The sequence below is a fragment of the Limanda limanda genome, chromosome 6, assembly GCF_963576545.1.
Source record: "Limanda limanda chromosome 6, fLimLim1.1, whole genome shotgun sequence".
In the NCBI taxonomy this organism is placed as follows: Eukaryota; Metazoa; Chordata; class Actinopteri; order Pleuronectiformes; family Pleuronectidae; genus Limanda; species Limanda limanda.
In genome coordinates, this window is record NC_083641.1 from 5,999,183 (window position 1) to 6,009,216 (window position 10,034).

Below are 10,034 nucleotides of genomic sequence, written 5' to 3' on the forward strand. Positions count from 1 at the left end.
GGTCAATTTCTCACGCTCCGCTCCCTGGTTCACACATGAGCTAAGGAAAATAAAAACAGCTGGGCGTGCCCTGGAACGACGCTGCAGACACTCTGGCCTCACTGTCCATAAACTGGCCTACCGTGAGCATCAAAGGGCCTACTCCAACTTCCTTAAAGATGCTCGCTCACAGTTCTATTCCGGGTTAATCAATAAAAACCCTGGCAACTCCAAACAGCTTTTTTCCACCATAAGCCATCTCCTGAAACCACAACCACCCTCTTCAACTGAGGCTACAGAGGAGCAAGGGACATCCTCTTCATTATTTACATGCTCCCCCTCGGTCGTGTCATTAGCAAACATAGGATGTCCTTCCACTGTTATGCTGACGACACACAGCTTTACATCAAAACTGGATGAGCAGCAACTTTCTCCAGTTAAACAGTAGCAAAACTGAAGCCCTCCTTGTTGGCACTCCACACCAGGTTCAGTCATCCTCCATAACTCAGCTCACCTTCGACGGTCAGGTCATACCCCTCTCCTCCACAGTCACTAATCTGGGAGTTAGGTTTGATCCTCACCTGACCTTTAATGACCATATAAAACACCTGTGCAAAACCTCCTTTTACCATCTCAAAAACATCTCCAAACTCCGCCCCACTTTAACCCTGTCAGATGCAGAGAAGCTCGTCAACGCATTCATCTCCTCTAGACTGGACTACTGCAATTCACTTTTCACTGGGATCACTGGCAAGAACATCCAAAAAACTGCAATTCATTCAAAACAGCGCTTCCAGGATCCTGATGAGAGTCCGTAAATATGAGCACATAACACCAATTCTCCACTCACTCCACTGGCTCCCTGTCTCAACCGGGATTGACTACAAAGTCCTACTCCTCACCCATAAATGCATAAATGGACATGCACCTCCCTACCTACAAGAACTCTTCACTCCCCAAACCTCCACCCACACCCTCAGATCTACAAGTAGCTCGCTCCTATCGGGGTTCCCAACACCAAGCTCCGCACCATGGGCGACCGGGCTTTTTGCTCAGCAGCGCCTCGCCTATGGAACAGTCTCCCTGACCACCTGATGGCAACACAGACTCTTTTAAGACTGGCCTAAAAACCTTTTTATTCAAGAAGGCGTTTTTACTTTGAGTTGAGTTTTAGGACTTTGGTTTTAACTATGTACTTCTGGCACTCTGAGATTCTCGGATGAAGAGTGCCTTACAAATAAAATGTATTTATTTATTATTATTATTCTGACTGGCTAATGGTAGCATGGTAACGACTCTCATTATAAGCTCAATAAACAAAGAAATAACAAAGATCGGTTTATGACATGGTGAAGTCAGGCCAACCACCGATAAATCATCAAGACATTTGCCCCCATGTTGTCCCAGATCAAATAATCAATAGCTAACATCATAGCTCATTTAAAAAATATATAACTTTCAATAATAGCCTGCATTCAATAGCGTGCAAAAGAGTACTGTGGTTGAAAATGTGTAACCTAAGTCTGTATCGACCTTATACATTTTGAGCTTTAACAGTTACACCTTTTTATATTGATTAAATAACTTTAATTAAGCCTAACCACGTAGCGTGTTGGCTGTTAAGAAAATTGAAAAATACCAGTGTTTCACAAAGAGAAAATGAGGAAATAAATGAAACCAGAATTGCTCAACCATGTAAAGTACCAATTATAAAATACAATTTCTAAAATTTCTAGAGCTGCAAAGCAGCACTGGGTGGGCCCGAGCACATGCATTTTGAAGCGTTGCATGCTTTTTGCCTGAAAAAAATAAATAATGACTGAAGAAATATTGACACATAGAGCTGTTCTGGCTTGGACTCTGATCATGAGACAGAATTTCGTGGTGATAGGACAATGCACAGTGGAGCTATGACAACATCGTCTCCTTTGGCGAAGGATGAACCTTCACTGTACCTCAATGTTTGCACGGTTTGAGGAAATGTCCCAATTCTGAGAGGGAGAGAGACGTGACCTTTGCAAGACATAAATATTCTTTGATCTTTGACCACTGTCACTGCAGGAGTGGAGTTTGTTTGTTTACGGCTCAGCATCAAAGGATTCATGGTCCATGTATGTCCGTTTTACAGAACATCATGTTTATTGGCATGTAATCAAACTTTGACATCACGCCACGGTCACACCGTATGACGTAAAATCGATCTGTGAATAACTTTTAATCTCCGTCTTGTTGTGATGACACTAATCTCGATTCGAAGTTGATCTGATGAAAGCCTTGGTACAAGTACCTCAAAGTAAAAAGTTGGACTATGGCCAAAATGGCCACTAATGCAAAAAAACTGGCTTCCTGTGGCGTTTTTCCAATTACAACTGAAGACTTTTTTGTTTGTCTTGTCATGAAACACCTGTGTATTGATTTTTGTGAAGATCGGCCAGTGTGAGCATGTTCCGGGGGTCTTGGGGGGCACCGTTGAGCCATTTTGCAATGCCCATTGAAAATTCCTCCAGAATACGTAAATTTTCACCACTTTCTAACTTTCTGCAAATTTTGGTAAGAATTTGAGCATGGTAAAGCCCTCAAAAAGCCAATTCATGCCTGAATAATATTAATAATAATAATAACTAGGGCTACGTTGTAGCACTAACGGGCCCGAGCACACACGCGGTTCCAAGTCTGTTGCGGTCGGGGAAGAGAGATCGTTCGATGACCAAGCGCTCGTCTCCGCGTTGCATGCGTTTGCGCACTGCGGCAAGAATAAACGCTTCACTTCCTGTAGCCAGCAGGTGGCGATGTGATTTTAAGTCATGTCGTCTTTACAGATGTCATCAGGTCGCGACTCTTGTCTTACATGCCTAGTTTGGACTTGAATGAACCAAATATGCCTGAGACACAGAAGCTCGTGTTTTGATGGCGTGTAATCAAACTTTGACACCAGGCCACGGTCACATGATATGACGAAAAGTTAAAATTCAAATAACTTTAGATCTCCATCTTGTTGTGAAGACACTCGTATAAATTTTGATGAAAGCCCTACGTCAAGTATGTCAAGGTAAACATGCGGAATATGGCCAAAATGGCCACTAAATCCAAAATGGCGGGCTTCCTGTTTGGTCTATCATATGTATCCAAGAGACTTACACTCCTGATCAAAATCTTAAGACCAGTTAAAAAATTGCATGAATTTGCATTTTGCACTGTTGGATCTTAGGAAGGTTCTAAGTAGAGCTTCAAAATGCAAAAAGAAGAAATGGGAACAAGAGACCAATAGTTGTGAGCAGGCAATTTATTGAAAACAACAATTTAACTCAAATAGGCTGTTCATCAGCTGATCAAAAGTTTAAGACCACAGCTCAAAAATAACCAAAAACCTCTTAAAACAGAAATTAAAGTGTCAAAAACTGACTCAGTAATGAGTAGCTCCATCATTATTGTTGATCACTTCAAAAATTTGTTTTTGGCATGCTTGATGCAATTGTTTCCAAAAGGCTAGTGCGAATGTTGTGCCAAGTGGTGAAGATGGCTTCACGAAGGGCATCCACTGTCTGGAACTGAAGTCCATTTTTGTAAACTTCCCTTGCCATCCATCCCCAAATGTTCTCAATTGGATTAAGATCAGGGGAACACGCAGGATGGTCCAAAAGAGTGATGTTATTCTCCTAGAAAAAAGTCTTGGTCAGACGGGCATTGTGAATTGGAGCGTTGTCCCAGTCGTTACCACACAGACGAGGGCCCTCAGTCATGAGGGATTCCCGCTGCAACATCTCCACATAGCCAGCTGCTGTTTGAAGCCCCTGCACAACCTGGAGCTCCATTGTTCCATTGAAGGAAAAAGCACCCCAGATCATGATGGCGCCCCCTCCACTGTGCCGCGTAGAAAACATCTCAGGTGGCATCTCCTTGTCATGCCAGTAACGGTGGAAGCCATCAGGACCATCAAGGTTAAATTTTTTCTCGTCAGAGAATAAAACTCTCTGCCACCTTTGAATGTCCCATGTTTGGTGCTCCCTTGCAAAGTCTAAACGGGCAATTTTGTGGCGTTGAAGGAGACGTGGCCTTTGAAGACGTTTCTTGTTTTTGAAGCCCTTCCATCGCAGATGCCGTCTGATGATTATTGGGCTGCAGTCAGCACCAGTAATGGCCTTAATTTGGGACGAGGATCGTCCCGTGTCTTGGCAGACAGCCATTCGGATCCTCCGGCTCAGCGCCGGTGAGATTTTTTTGGGTCTACCACTTGATTTTTTTGTTCCATAACCCTGAGGATCTTTTAAGAAATGCAAAATGACTGTCTTACTGCGTCCAACCTCAGCAGCGATGGCACGTTGTGAGAGGCCTTGTTTATGCAGTTCAACAATCCTACCACGTTCAAAGACGGTGAGCTTTTTTGCCTTTGCCATCAAGAGATCTTCACAGTGTGATTACTTGACAGGAAATTACATAGAATCCAAATTTTTGCACAGATTTTGGCTTTTAAAGGCTGTGGTCTTAAACATATGATCAGCTGATGAACAGCCTATTTGAGTTAAATTGTTGTTTTCAATAAATTGCCTGCTCACAACTTTTGGTCTCTTGTTCCCATTTCTTCTTTTTGCATTTTGAAGCTCTACTTAGAACCTTCCTAAGATCCAACAGTGCAAAATGCAAATTAATGCAATTTTTTAACTGGTCTTAAGATTTTGATCAGGAGCTTATTTCTTTGTCTTGAAAAGACACATGTCCCTGTCGATTTTTGTAGATGTAGGCCAATCCTAGTGCCGGGGATGGCCTTTAGGGGGCGCTAGTCAGTTATTTTGCCACGCCCATTCCTTAAACCTATCTGACAGCTTTCAGGGGGGGGGCTGATGACACACACATGTAGTTTGAGGAAAGTTGAACCTTGAACACCGAAGTTATAGAAATTTCGTGTGTCATGGCGAGTTGATAAACTTTGATGCCACGCCATTAATATGGCTTTTGACGAAAAGTCACAGTAATCTTATATCTTCATTATCAATGTCTTAAGACCCATTTGACACAGTTTGACATGGTTGCGCAAACTGGATGAGGAGGAATACTTCCAAGTGTGAGACGTACCAAAAACAAGACATTTTCTGCTGCCACCAGGGGGCGCTGTGATTTTTTAGCCACGATTTCTGTGTCGATGTCTTCGAGTCGCAACTCTTGTCTTAAATGTTTAGTTTGGATTCGATTGGACCAAATATGTCCAAGATACAGACGCCCGTGTTTTGATGGTGTTTAATCAAACTTTGACGCAACGCCGCGCTCTAATGCTCTGACGAAAATATGATTTTTTTGATAACTTTAGATCTCCATATTGGTGTGATGACACTGGTCTAAATTTTAAGTTGATCCGATGAAAGCCCTATGGCAAGTACATCAAAGAAAAAAAGTGAAATATGGCCAAAATGGCCACTAAATCCAAAATGGCGGGCTTCCTGTTTTGTTTTCATAATGCACTGATAGACTTTTTTGTGTGTCTGGTCATGATACACAACTGTCTCTTTTTTCTTGAGGATCGGTGAATGCCACACATTTCTAATTTACTGCAAACTTAAGAAAGTTTTTGAGCATGGGAATGCCCTCAAAAAGCCCATTCACTACGCTCAGAATAATCCTTACAATTTCAATAGGGCCTCCCACCAGAGGTGCTCTGGCCCTAATAAAAACAATCATCATAATACTAAAGGTTTCATAATTTGTTGGCCAATCCCTTTCTTAATATATCACGTTATGAATTTCAGCTGCTGAGTATATGAACTTGTGGTGGGAATTTGCATATAACCCCTGGTGGGGAATTAAACAATAACACTGAATGATTGAATCAAGTTTTAAGGTATTGAATACTGGTCGACACTGCATGAAAACAAGCGTTTGTGTCAATCTGTGTCGCAGGACAGTGTTGGCACATCCTTCGGTTAACGACTTTCACACGTATCTGCAGGCAGCAAAGGAAACTCTGCAGTTGTCAAGCCTGAGAGCTGTTGTGAGGTGACCCCCCTATTCCTACGCCTAGAGGTCACTTTCACATGCAAATGACAATGCTCTGAGCTTCACAAATGCAAATCAGGATAGTTCCCCTCAGAGCAGATAACACCTTTTTCTAAGAGTATACTAAACTATCTGGCATCTTGACAAAGGTCAATGCTGTCAAATTAAACAATGCACTTTATTTCAAATTTTTATTGTCATCCAAAACAATCCTGAATCTCAACCACTGTACAGAGTGGCATGATTACAGTCACTTTTTCAATTGTGCTGGTTAAATGCACAGAGGATTTGTTAACCACACCTCTACGAGCAAAGAAATGATGCTGGGTATGATCATCTGTGTCCTGTAAGCTCCAAACTTCTACTGGCTTTCCATAAACATATCTGTCCTCCCAAAATACTGGCATCAAATTCACATGTTTTCCATGAATTATAAATGCTACCTTTTCACCACTACTTTCAAATTGCTATGAAACATTCATTGATTTAATGATTTATTTTTTCAGTGTAATATTTAATCCCCCTTGGACTGCACAGTGACAAAACACAGCAGCCGGCTGTTTGGCTACAACATACATCTCCACTCAGTTTGATTATTATTTTAAATATAAAGAAGACACAATATAGAGCTGAAATTCCTTCATAATTTGAACTTCAATTGTCTAATTGTTGTTATTAAACTTTCTCAGTATTCCATTAAAACAGTCAACACTTATCCAAAGCGACTTACAATAAGTGCATTAAACTATAAGGTTACGAACACAGAACAGCGTGAATCATGTGTGTAAATTTACTAAACACCAGAAAAAATAAACTGGGCCTCAGTCACATACTCATCCCATATGAAGTAACCGCTGCTTTAAGATAAGGAAACTGTGAAAACCTCACGTCACCCGCTCGCGTCATCAGCTGATGGACTTGTCCAATCACAGCCTCGTAAACGCCGTGCAGCGTTTAGTGTCGCAGACATGTAACTCCGGCTTGTGTTTAGCTTGTTCCGTACGAGTGACTCTGTCTTCGGAGTAAATAACTTGCTGAAGTCGACGCAACGCTGTTCCCTGGAGGAGAAGATGAGTGCGTGGGAAGCAGAGCCGCGGGCCCGGTGTGGACGAGTCGATCCGGAGAAGTCCCTGAGTTAAGGTGAGAGCTAAACGGAGCCGCCATGCTAACTACGAAGCTAACTGGTACATCTGAAAGCATGTCCGCCACTTTGGGATAGCGATAAAGTTGCTAAAATACGAATACAGCATCGAGTGCTGGAGCAGATCTAGTGCATGTGTAAATATGTATGAATTACTTAGATGTAACAGTTTGTTCTCGTTAAGTTTTTTCATCAACGTGACTTTTTTCTGTATGTTTTCACAGTCCCCCCCCACACACACACACACAACGAGGCAGGACTGCGCGTGAGGCCGAGACGCTGAAAGTCCGGATTTAAAGTGCAGAAAATTAAGCCATTGAATGTAAGTAACTGTTTATGAATTGTTTTGGTGTTTTTTTGCTGTGGATCTTACAACGGTGATGCAGCGCGGCTATTTCCGTTTATTAATAATAAACTCATATTACTCGTGTTGTTTTCCAGCTGCCTGTCCATGACGTACAAAGGCACACTATGAGCCAGTATGATCCGACCAGACCTTACATCAGCATTGAGGAGTTGTCGGAGAAGAAACAGGGTAAGGTTATATTCATTAAATAATTTTCCAGTTACATGTAAAGGTGTATGTTGTCATTGAACTGTGCTAATTTTACTGAATGTGTTTACAGCTGATTGAAGCGGGACAGATGACATGGATCCATCCTTCCACAGCCAGGAGCGCACCGACCTGTGTCCCACACTTCATATAAGACTGGAAGCTACACTGGATCTCACAGCTACACACCACAGACGTCTACACACTGGAGAAGATTCAGACAGAGTCCCACAAAGAAGTCATGACCCAGAGGCTGCAGAGAAACATTTCAAGCCTCACCTGAGTTTTTGTACAATATTTTTGCTGTATGTAAATAAAGCTTTGACTCCACATATACCTTGTTCACATTTGTTCCCTGTACAATATGTTCACCTATAACACCAAGCATCACATGAATGTTTAGTTTTAATTAACTGCAGTGCTTTTGGTAAAGGCTTACTAATAAATATTAATATATACATTTTTATTATTAATATTGTGTGGGAGGGGCTTACCCCACGTGCTGAATGCTGTGACCCCACGTGTGCACTGCAATGACCCAGGGTGACCAATAGCAACACTTCTACCAACCAATCACGAGTGACATTAGTTTCAAGGGTCTGTGGTATCCTCCAATGGTGAGTAGAGAGAGGTTCTAGCCAGCGGCTGGACTCCGATTCATATGCTAATTAGATCACACGTCGCAATCGGTCCGCGCGGCGGAGCGAGCCCCCCCGCGGCTCTCTCCTTTGTTCTCCATATCCCTCTTAAGGTTCGCAAACGCCGATAGACTCAGCTTATTGTCACTGGCGAACGCCGAGGTAACATCATGGAAACAGTAGGTTACAGCAGGGGATTAGGCCTGTCCGAAGAGGTTTACTGTGACAATAATACTGCTTTTCGTCTAATGCGAGGTGCAATATTACACAGAGTTCATTGAACACAAACAAAGGTACAGTATACTATTTGGCCAAATAGGGACAGAGTTCTTAAAGCCAAGGTGGGCTCAAGAGACAAACAAATGTCTCTTATGACGAGCGGGCTTTTATACACAAGGTTTGGAACACACAGCTGTCCTCGGTCACACTTTATTGATCACACTTAAGAAAACATTCCTAGTAGAGCATAATGCTGATTAAGGCTATTTTAACTGAACTCAGGGCAAACAATTAGATCCAAAATTCCATTACAGTACTATGTCTTCATATTCCTCGCCAGGCTCTTCAGCGTGAAGCAGGCCCCAGCCTTGGTATTTGTTATGGACACCACAGGCAGCATGTTTGAGGAGAACACTGCTGCTCGCCTCCGGGCTCACACCATCATCCAGAGCCGAGCCAGAAGCCCGGCGCAGACAAGCACCTTCCTACTCGTGCCCTTCCATGACCCAGGTGAAGTATTTGTCAGTCTGAATGGAAAATAGTGGAGCTGGAAAGGCCAGTCTCAGGAATTGACCTAAACGTATTCTCTTATGTAAAACCCCATTTTAAAGGGGTAGTTCACCAATAAAGCCTTATTCACTCATTATCTACTCACCAGCTACCATCTATGCCGATGGAGGGGTGTATGAAGTGTTTGAGTCCACAAAACACTTTTTTACCACTGAAACTCTTAGATTCAGTGGTATAAAAAGTGTTGCGGCCATATCCAATACACTTGATTTAATGGTGACAAATTTTTCAAACTTAAAATGACAGCCCCTCAAAAGTGAAGCCAAAACATCTCGATCGCCCCCTAGTGGTTCATTGCAGTGTAGGTAATACATCTCCTTTGTTGATAAGACATGGACCAAACTAAAAGTTCAGAGTGCACATCTTTCTGTCATTTGGCTACATTTTCCCAAAAGGATGAAAGAAATATGATCTTATCTCTGTAATAAATCAGCAGCTCAACATCTCAGTCAAACTTGTGTCCTGCAGCCAACTTGACCTGCAGTTCACAAAGCACACTCAGTTATATTTGTGGCTCTCAGTGCTGAGGAACAACCACACACAGCGGACATGTGAGCAGTCTACCTACCGTGGCCTGGGTCTGCTCTGTGTTGATGTACTGGAGAGACTCCAGAGAGCAGCTGGACTCGACTTTGGAGATTGGACGAGGAGACGACACTCGGACAGAAAACGACAGACTGTAGGGAACCAGAGAGGCTGGAACAGAGGTGACCTGCACACCAGCACCTTCAGAATCTGTATACATAAGAATAAGTATATAAGTCGAATTAGAAATGCTGTAGATGTTACACACTGAAAGGTTCAAGCAGTTTCGTCTTAGGTTCACTTGATATTCTGGGCTTCACAGGATAAATAAAAGGAAAATATCACGTATAAACCCATAAATATTATACTGCTGCAGGACCTTGAAAGACCAACGGATAAAAAAATGTGTCAGCATGCTTACACA

General features: G+C 42.5%; 1 long non-coding RNA gene across 1 annotated transcript; it reads left to right on the plus strand.

The window, feature by feature from the left end:
- Positions 1-7,378: 7,378 nt before the first annotated feature.
- LOC133003894 (uncharacterized) lies at positions 7,379-7,942 on the plus strand. Its single transcript, XR_009678310.1, has 3 exons — positions 7,379-7,427; positions 7,547-7,640; positions 7,732-7,942. It is a non-coding gene; the product is annotated as an uncharacterized LOC133003894 (long non-coding RNA).
- The last annotated feature ends 2,092 nt before the right edge of the window (positions 7,943-10,034 follow it).